Source organism: Protopterus annectens, chromosome 13.part0 (genome assembly GCF_019279795.1).
Source record: "Protopterus annectens isolate FY-2018-M chromosome 13.part0, PAN1.0, whole genome shotgun sequence".
Lineage (NCBI taxonomy): Eukaryota > Metazoa > Chordata > Ceratodontiformes > Protopteridae > Protopterus > Protopterus annectens.
Genome location: NC_056747.1, coordinates 545863678 through 545873981, shown reverse-complemented (window position 1 = coordinate 545873981; position 10304 = coordinate 545863678).

Sequence of the window (10304 nt, the reverse complement as noted above, 5' to 3'; positions counted from 1 at the left end):
TGCAGAACCTAAAAAGAATTAGGCTGGCTTGAACTTCCTAACCAACTTGTTCTTCAACAAATCTTAATAGCTTATAAGATTCTATATCAGCCAACCAATACACCAATACTCTCTAGCCTTATTTCTCCATACAAAAACCTGAAACAACTTCGCCTGCTAACAAACCCTGATTAATATTAGCAAACCTCACAATCATGCAGGTGACTGTTTATTCTCCAACTCTGTTGGAAAAACATGGAATAAACTACCCTCTGATATCACTTCTTTAACCTCTTTCCAACTTTTTAAAAATCAACTAAAATTTCATCTCAATAAACACTGGCTTTGCTCCTGCACTAATCCAGACTAATGCTCACTCAAAAAAAAAAAAAAAAAAAATTCTCGTATTTTATTTTATCTTTTTAAATCATCTGTTTAAATTGCTATGTTTCTCATGTAACATTTTTATGCCTTTTGTGAACTTGTACAACTTATGGAGCTTTTCTCCCCGGGCCTCTACTGAAAATGGACATATATCCAGTTGGACTAGCCCAGTCAACAAATGTAAAATAAAATAAAAATAAAATAAACAGTTTGCAGGAGAACTACTGATATAGTGGTTGATGCCTAGTCAAGTGTGTTTGTGTATGATTCCAATGGTGAGTGATCTCTGAGTATTAGAAGGGTTGTTGATATTGTTAACTACTCCATACTGTCATATAGTCATTTGCACATGGCACTACACATTTAGGGCTGTCGATTGTCTGCACCAACCTCTATGGTGTTTGACAACTGTTGGTCTTGTAATGTGGACATTGGGACATATACTAGGTCATCAATATAACAATTTAGCAAAACCCACCTCCCAATGGATCCAATCACACCAAAACCCACACAGAATACTGATGACATAGACACACACACACACCTACCAGTACTGAGTTTCGAACCCCTATCTATGTATGTATTGCTACTACTGTGTTACACATTTATTGCACAAGCCATGGACCTTATAGGATGGATGTTGTCCCAAGGTACGTCTAAGATGAGGAACATCACCAGCCCTTGTAAAAACTGGCATTGAGTGATGTGGTAAGAGATTTCATAAAATACTTTACCCTACACACACATTTACATTTGCCAGGAGTGAGGTTTGAACCTCTATCTAACTATGTTTTCAGACCTTTATGTTATGCATTTACCAAACACATCACTGACCTTACATGGTTTGGGGTTACCAACAGGTACTTCTAAGGTGAATGATATCTACAGGACTGCTAAAGTAGGGCACTGAGCAGTGTACTGGGTGTAAATGGAGCCAAAATCTTTAAGGTATAAACACATACATGTATATATATATATATATATATATATATATATATATATATATATATATATATATATATATGTATATATATACAGACATGCAAACACACACTTGCCAGGAATGAGATTTAACCCTCTACCTATGTAGTTACTGCTATTACATTGTTACGCATTTATCAGATGCATCATGGAGCTTATAGGTAGGACAGTGTCCAAACATACCTCTAAGGTGGGTGACATCAGCAGCCATTGTAAAGTATTACACTTTGAAATGTACTGGCTGTGTATGGACACAAAATGCTTCAACCTACAGATATACACACACACACGCTCACACAAACAGACACACTTTTACAGTTGTTAGCACTGAGATTAGAACTCCTATCTAATTAGTGTTTTGCAGTACAATATCACACAGTTATCACAAGCACCATGGAGCTTACATGTTGGACCGCTCTCCACCAGTGTCTTTGAAGGTGAGTGACATCAGCAGCAGTGCTAAAAGAGGGGTAAGGGACATGCAGTGAGTGTGAATGGCCACAAAATCATGTCTCTGCAAAGACACACCCACTCTCTCACACAAACACATACATTTACACAGTTGCAAGAACTGGGATTAGAACTCTTACCTAACTAGCTTGCTACACTACAGTATTACGCAGTTACTGCAAGTGACCCAGAGCTTATATGTGGGTGAGATGTCCGAAGGTATCTTCAAAGGTGAGTGACATTAGCAGCAGTGATCAAGGTGGGGTAAGGGAAGTGTAGTGAGTGTGAATGGCCTCAAAATCATGTCTCTACAAAGACACACACTATCTCACACATTTTTACACTTGCCAGGACTGGGATTAGAACTCCTACCTAACTAGTTTGTTAAGCTATAGTATTACACAGTTATCACAAGCATCACAGAGCTTATTTGTTGGTGAGTTGCCCAAAGGTATCTTTGAAGGTGAGAGACATCAGCAGCAGTACTAAAGGAGGGGTAGGGGAAGTGTTGGTGAGTTATTCAAAGGTATCCTCGAAGGTGTGTGACATCAGCAGCAGTGCTAAAAGAGGGGTAAGGGAAGTGTAATGAGTGCAAATGGCCGCAAAATAATGCCTCTACAAAGACACACCCACTCTCTCACACAAACACATGCATTTTCACAATTGCCAGGACCAGGATTAGAATTCCTACCTAACTAGTTTGCTACACTATAGTATCACACAGTTATCACAAGCGCCACAGAATGTATAGCACTAAAAGCTGCCCAAAGGGTTATTTCAGAGTGACTGACATCAGCAGGAGTGCCAAAGTAGGGCAATGGGAAGTGTAATGAGTGTGAATGGCCTAAAACTCATTCATCTAGAAGCACACACACACACACACACACACACACACACACACACACACACACACACACACACACACACACACACACACACACACACTCACACACAACTTTACATTTGACAGGACTGAGATTACAAATGCTACATGAATACTTATTTGTACTATAGTGTTACACAGTTATCACAAGCACCACTGACACTATAGGGCTGAGAGCTAACAATAGGAATTTCTACAATGAATGACATCAGCACATCATGCGATATAGGCCAATGGGATATGTACTGGGTGGGAAAGGCCTCATAATGGGATTCTCTCTGTTGCTGTCTGTCTCTCTCATCCCCACGTCTCTGTGTCTGTATGTTTGACATATTATATTATGTTGTCTTTAGATATGTGTGAACATTCCTATCCAATGTGTGTGTGTGTGTGTGTGTGTGTGTGTGTGTGTGTGTGAAGTATAAATGGTGTACAATTTAGTGTGTGTGTGTGCACAGACATTTGCAAATAATAGATATCTATAGTCCACTGCGTTGTCAGACATGGGCTTCATTTCTCTAAGTGTAGGAGCATGCCCAGTATGACCTTCTATATTGAGTGTGTGCATCAATTTCAGGGAGAGTTGGACTCCAGTCCATGGTTTTATGTGCTACAGCTTCATCTAGCAAACTGTTTCTGCAGGATATCTGTAGATATGTTGCCAATATGGAGACACAATGAGCGTAACATATGGGGGATACTGTAACATTTACTGTTTGTGATCCTTGTGTAACAGAGTTGGTTGTAGCATAGATTTTCTCACATATGTACTGTTTTATACTGTGATGTATCATGTCATCAACTACTGACAGATATCATTCTTTGCTCACAGTTATTTACCAGGGAAATACAAGATGAATGAAGCTGAGACCAATATTCTGAGGCATAGACTACACATTCTGGCACACTCCTGCCATTGTGGAGGGGTAGCTACAGACAATAGACTGTTGTTTCTGTCTAAATGGTCCAGCACCTTGGTATTATGCTGGCTGGGGATCCCCTTCTTGTGCTTTTCTCAACTTAACGGAATGGCCATATCCTGCTGGGACCATACCTCTCAGCTGTACAGATACACCCAGGTTATCCAGAGGCAGGACTCATATATCTGGTCAGTTTACCTTCAATTGTGGTTTACAAGCAGTTTTTGTGGCTATTCTTTCATGAGTTTGCAGTCAGGGGGTAGTATGGGCAGACATTAGAGTTTCAGACTTCTCACACACCCCATGACATCCATGCTTTTATACTCCACCTCTGTTATTCTCTCCTCTTCCTAACATTAAGAAAGCAATATCTCAGAGGTATCCATATAGTTGGGCCTTTATCCCACTAGTATTTATGGTCGTGTCCAGATTTCTTGCAGTAGGACAAGGGTAGGCATGCTACTGACATTTGTCAGCATGGCCTTGCATTTGTTTTCTGTTTACTGTGTTAGGTTGTTAGTTAGGACCCCCTGACATTCCGTATATTGGCACAATGGGTGAGGCATGGGCCTTTGCCAGAGGACTGTAGGCCATTTGAGGGTGCTGCAGGCTATCTGTAGCAGGCCAGTGCCTCCTGTCACTCATACATTCCCAGGCCGCAAGCCAGTGGATTACCTTGGGGTGACAGTAGTAAGTGGTTGATGTGTTCCCGTCAGTCCTTCCTGTTCATACTGATCCATGAGTCTGGATGTGAGCAGGTTGCTGCTTACAGCTAGGGACACATCTGCATGGGACACCTATTTATCATGCAACATCATGTATGTATTCCCATACATAGATGGGGTCATACTGTACTCATTCCCTACAGCAAGAATATGACCTGTGATAAGCCTGTGGCTGCTGGTGGGGTGAGCTGGGTGAATGTGTGATATGGAATCTACTGGCACCTGACACACATATATACCTGGGGCATTCCCCTTATGCTGCCTTGTGTGTGGACATGGGCAGCTTGTCATTACCTTATAACTGTGCCTTTTGTGGTCTGCCAGTGATTGGCCAGACTACCAGAATTCCATTCTTTAGGGACAACTAATGTGATGCTAAAATCTATGTATAATTCCAAAGTTGTGTGAAGTTGACAGTTATTTTATATACTCTTTGTGTAGAGTACTTCTCCCTCTTTACTGTTTCTATGTATGGTCCCCCATTCATGGTGTGTCCAGCTTTCCAAAGGTGACAGATATTGACATCTGGACAATGGGTATGTACAACTGCTAACATGGTTGTAGCTGAGAAGCAGTGTGGTTGGCACTGCAGTTGTTGGAACATGGCACTGTCGACCACAGTACTGTACCTAGGCCACTGAGACACAACCATCCAGGCCTATATGCTGACCACTTCCAGGCAATATTAAATACACAGCAAACTTACACTGACCCCTGCATATTGTACACATGCAACAATCTATCACATAGATTGGGACAGCTCTGGCAATCTGTACTCCACTAATATTAATCCTCAAACTTACATGTTACTGCATTTCTACATGGGATTGTGGGGGTGGGGGGTGCACACCTAAATACTTTAAATATTTGCAATGACTGTACTGGTATTTCAGTTACTCTGTTGGCTTCCATTTCATATTGTATTGTGACCTATCATCCAGAAAGGAGGCATATCAGTAACGTACACATGTGCCATTTTAATGGCATACATTTCAGTTTCAGACTTCTTACCCTTCATAACTGAAATACAACTGCCAGACCTGTTGTATTATGTCTGTGTAGGTCTGGAGGGGGGCTGTTCACCATTGCCATCATTTGGGGGCCTTAGCCCAGCCTTTCTTTATGGTCATCTACACCTGTCCTGCTGGGTGAGGCTGGTGGTGGGTATGTGACACTCATTGACATCCATGTGTGTGACCTATTGACACCCACAGTTATTTGGGCCATCACATGTACTGCAGTGGGAGTTGTAATCTTGTGTACCACTGCCTAGTATGTTGACACCAGAATTTGTTTTGGATTTCCTGCTGTCCCATATAGCTGTCAGCTGTCTGCTGCTAGCCCATTCAGCCACCCAATTCCCCTGCATGCTTGCATTCATACCATGCATACAACTATCACAACATATTACTCCATTCAGTAATTGATAGTAAAGGTTACTTACCTTGTTGCAGGGCCAGTATTGAGGATGGTGCTGGAGGGCTGACTATGTCAGATGCATATAGTACACTCCCTATATATGGTAAAGCACAGGTAGTGCCATGTTTGGCATCCATTTTACTGTATGTGCTAGTCAGAGAGAGGCATCAGTCCCTTGGTCCCTACAGTGTCAGTGTGTGTGCTATGTGTTGCCTCTTTGCTAAGGACAGGGCATACTGGGCACACCTCCATCTGTCTACAGGGGCAGGCTCAGGAAGTTCATCTGATTCCCTCTGTGGCTCTGCTGGCCTTGGCAAAGGTGGGGGACTGTGTGGCCCTGCCCCATGCTGCTCCTGCTGCAGCTGTTTCCACAGGATCATATTGTGTAGCATGGCACATACTATGACCATTTGTGTACATGTAGCTGGAGAATACTGCAAGGCTGCACTAGGTATGTCAAGGCAGTGGAACAGTGATTTGAGCATCCCAGACACACACTCTATTATGATTCTGGTTTGTGCATGTGCCTCTTTATGGTGTTCTTGTTCAGGTGTGTGTGCATTTCTGATGGGTGTCATCAACCACGGCTCCAGGGCATAGCCAGCATCCCCCACTAGATGGCCAAATGGGATGTCACCCCTGGCAAACCCCTGATACAGCTGTGAGGAATGCCAGATGTGGGAGCTGTGATAGCGTTCATAGCTGCCAGCACAAATGTTCATGATAATTCCTCGAGCATCGCACATGACCTGGCAGTTGATGGAGGGGAAGCCCCTGTGGTTTATGTAGACCCTACCCCCACTTGCCGGGTGGTGCTTTGATGCAGATGTGCATGCAGTCTACAGCACCTACTACCTCAGGGTATTCTGCTATAAGGTAGAAGAGACACATACTTCTGGTCAATGCCTCATGAGTGTTGGGAAAATATATGTGCTCACTGTCATGTCATCCAGTAACTGGTGGAGTACCCTGGATGCTGATGCCTGTGAGACCCCCATGATATCCCCAGTTGGTCTTTGGAAAGTACCTGTGGCTAGTATTCTTAAGCCTACATATACTTTGGTATTCACTGGGATGGGTTCCCCTCTGTTGGTTCTGTGTGTGAGGTGGGGATGGCACAGCTGGACGATTTACTGTAGAATGTCCCTGTCCAACCTATAGTGCTCTACTATCTCCAGCTCATGTAGGCCCTGGTAGGTTACCCTGGGTCTGTACACTCTTCTCCTCCTCCTCACTGTGGGTCAGTTGTCAACATTCTCTTCCTCACCACCCTCAGTCTCTAGCACATATTGATGGAGTAAAGCAGCAGCAGCCTCTGACATTTTTAGTTAGTTTTTGCCAGTTAAGAATCCCATGTCTGTATACACTGGTGGTGCAGAGTTTATAAGAAAAAAATAGTCTAAAAGGTGTTTTCATAGTTTATAGTAGTGTGCTGGGCTGCTGCATGTGTAATTGGCTGATTCTGATACATTCCACCTACCAGCTATGCTAGTTCTCCTTGATTGCCTTCCTACTGCTGTTTCCCCTTCCCAGTTCCTCCCTATTTAAGCTCTGAGGCACGCCACACATACCCAGTGTTGAAATGTAAACAGTACTGTCATTTCCTCTTTTTTTGTTTGTGTTTAAAACCGGGTGCATGGCATGCACACCCATTTAGACTATGTACACAGTGGTCAGGCACATCTGACACACCCTCTTCCTTAGCTGTGCTTGGCTAAGGGTGAACAAGGGCCACAGAGCTCCAATGAGCTTACAGCAAGCATGACACACCTCCTTATGAAGTCATCCAGCTCTTAGACTTGCACTGTTGTATTGCTGCACTACACAGTTAGGTACAAGCTGAAGAAATATGTGATACAGTATAACTCCCCTCATTTGTATACCCCAGTGTGTAGGTTGTTAGTTACTGCACTAAAACGGATGCTTTCCCCTTGACAACCAGTGCTCCCTGATATTGTTTACATTCTGTATGCCATTGATTATAATGGCAAAATGCAGATTTAACTTAAAATTGTGTTTTCCCAATTTTTTTTTTTTTATTTTTGTCACAATCCCATTTGCACACCGCTGCCTTATGCTTAAATGGCTGAGATCAGCCAAAAAAAAGTTTAATTTTCATAATAATTAATCAATCTTTAATGCCAATGGCTTTATATTTGGTCATTGGCATATCTAATGTACATAATACATGCTTTACCATGAGCTGTCATGCCACCATTTTGTCAGCTGCAGAAATGTACTCAGTTATTTTCTGAATACATTTCTGCACTGACAATGTTCTAGCACGGAGATCTGGCAGCTTGTTAAATCACTAAATCACCTCATTTGCATGTTTTTCACCAGCAAATGAGGTGATTTGCATGTTTGCTGGTTTTCCATGCTGGAACAGTTTAGGGCCACTCATGTACATGAAAAAGACACTATCCTGAATCACTCAGCACTCATTTTCCATGCAGGAGCTCCTACACTGTTCTTGCATGGAATGTTCAGCTTCCTGAATCCCGGGGAACATCTTTTTATGGCCTGCCCAAAAAGTAATTTAATTTTAGCTATTTTTCTGTAGTTAACCTTCTGTGTTCCATTTTCCACTGTTAAAATATATACATCTAAACAGTTACAATAGTGCAGGTACATTTCTGTTCTATTCCAGTAGGGCATGCTTTGGTTACATTTTAAGCACTTTGCAAAAACCTTCTCAGCACACACTTCTGTACCAGCAGTTTGACAATACACAAGTATCTTATATGAATCATGTTGATATTCACAGATGGTATATAATTATTTACAAAATTCAAGATAGCTGGTCCGGCAGTATCTCCTTTTGTGACACTATGCTTGGAGGACAACAGGGCATTGCATTCCTTGAGCTGTAGGGGGAGCCTATTCCAGAGTTCAGGGGATGCTGGACGATTAACCCATCACTCTATCTAGTATTATTTTATTCCTGATGTAGGTTGAAATCTTTTGCTCTAATGTTGACAGCCCTTTTTGACTTCTTGAGAAAAAGGAGGTCAAGGATAGCAGAATCACTAAGGGAATGGTAAGTGAGCCACAGATTTACAAATTCTCTTTACAGAAATGGATGATAGTACAGAGAGTTTAGTTTGTCTTTTTTCACTGTATCACATTTTGTCTCTTTCCATTCAGTGTGCTAGCTCATTCATCTTTCTCCCCTTTATGAATATTATTTTCTCACACATAGAACACCAGTCCTCAGTTCTGGTTTCCAACTCACTATTCATCTGTTGAACTTTCTTCCAGGTGCATTTCTTTCATGTGCAGTTGCATTTATTTTATTTGCAGGTGTATTATTTGTTCTTTTAAGTTTTGGTGCCTCTGTATGAATATCTCTCACACAACACCAGTAAACATCTGTTGTAGTAGTGGGTAGCTTTGCTGTTATGTTTGGACGACAGAAGTTTTTTGTGTCTGCACTTGAACCAATTCATGGTCAGTATTAATGTTTCTGGTTCCTCTTTTCCAGCTTAGAAATCAGTTCTACATTTTCATTCTCCAGTTTAGACTTTAGTGCAGTACTGTCTTTGCTGTAGTATAACACTTTTACAACAGTTGCATGCATGACTAAGCTTTCCACTTTCATACACTAAAGCAGTTTTTACAACAGCAGGATTTATCATTCTGTTTCACAAGCTACATCTCATTCATTTGTTCACTTAGTGAATTTTCTTTTTAGGAACACTTTTCTTTTATTGTTATAAAAGAGTAAAGCAACTGCAGTTCTTTTTATGCTTGTATGCCTAACTTAGAAGACCTTAAATCAGATACAAGTGGTGAAATCTTTGGTTTACACTATAGAGTTATACTGTGTTCAACATTAAATACATCTCAGACACTTTGCACATCCTCAGTTTTACTTAGGTATGTTTCTGCAACATAATGTTCTATATATCCTTGTTCTTTGATGACAACAGATTCACAAATTTGGCCTTTAGGACAATTTTGTTCAGTTTTTATAACTTTTAGGTCCTAAATTTGTCACATCAATCTACATCAGATGTTTAGTGGTAATATGTGCTTTCTGTTAAATTCTTTTCCTTTTTTTTCATCTGTTACAGCAATATTTCTTTAAAATCAACATGAGAAGCAAGGGTTTGCACACATTGCTGTGAAATACCATTTGATCCCTTCAAAAATATGCATTGGATTCTATTTTAGGCCTCTAGATTTTTCCATGTGCGGTTAGCTTGAGCATAGTATCCTTCTGTTCATCCATCTCGGAATGCAAAATTCTAGTCTCTTCCTGTCCTTTTTCCAGCACCTGGATATACTGATTTAATACACTGAAACAACAGCATAGCTGAGAAGGGCTGCTTGCCCATACACAAACTGTTGGGGGCAATCAGCCATCCATCACACCGATTGCTCTTTAGTGCAATACTGGTTTAAGCTGTAGCTAAAGCAGTTTGCAACAATTTAAATGTCAAAAAAAGTTTTAAATTAAAATCTGAGTGTTCTAGCTCTTCTTGCAGCCAGATTATAAACTGTAGCAACTGTTTAGTATTTGTAGCAGGCAGTTTGCTACAATTTAAAAGTGAAAAGATT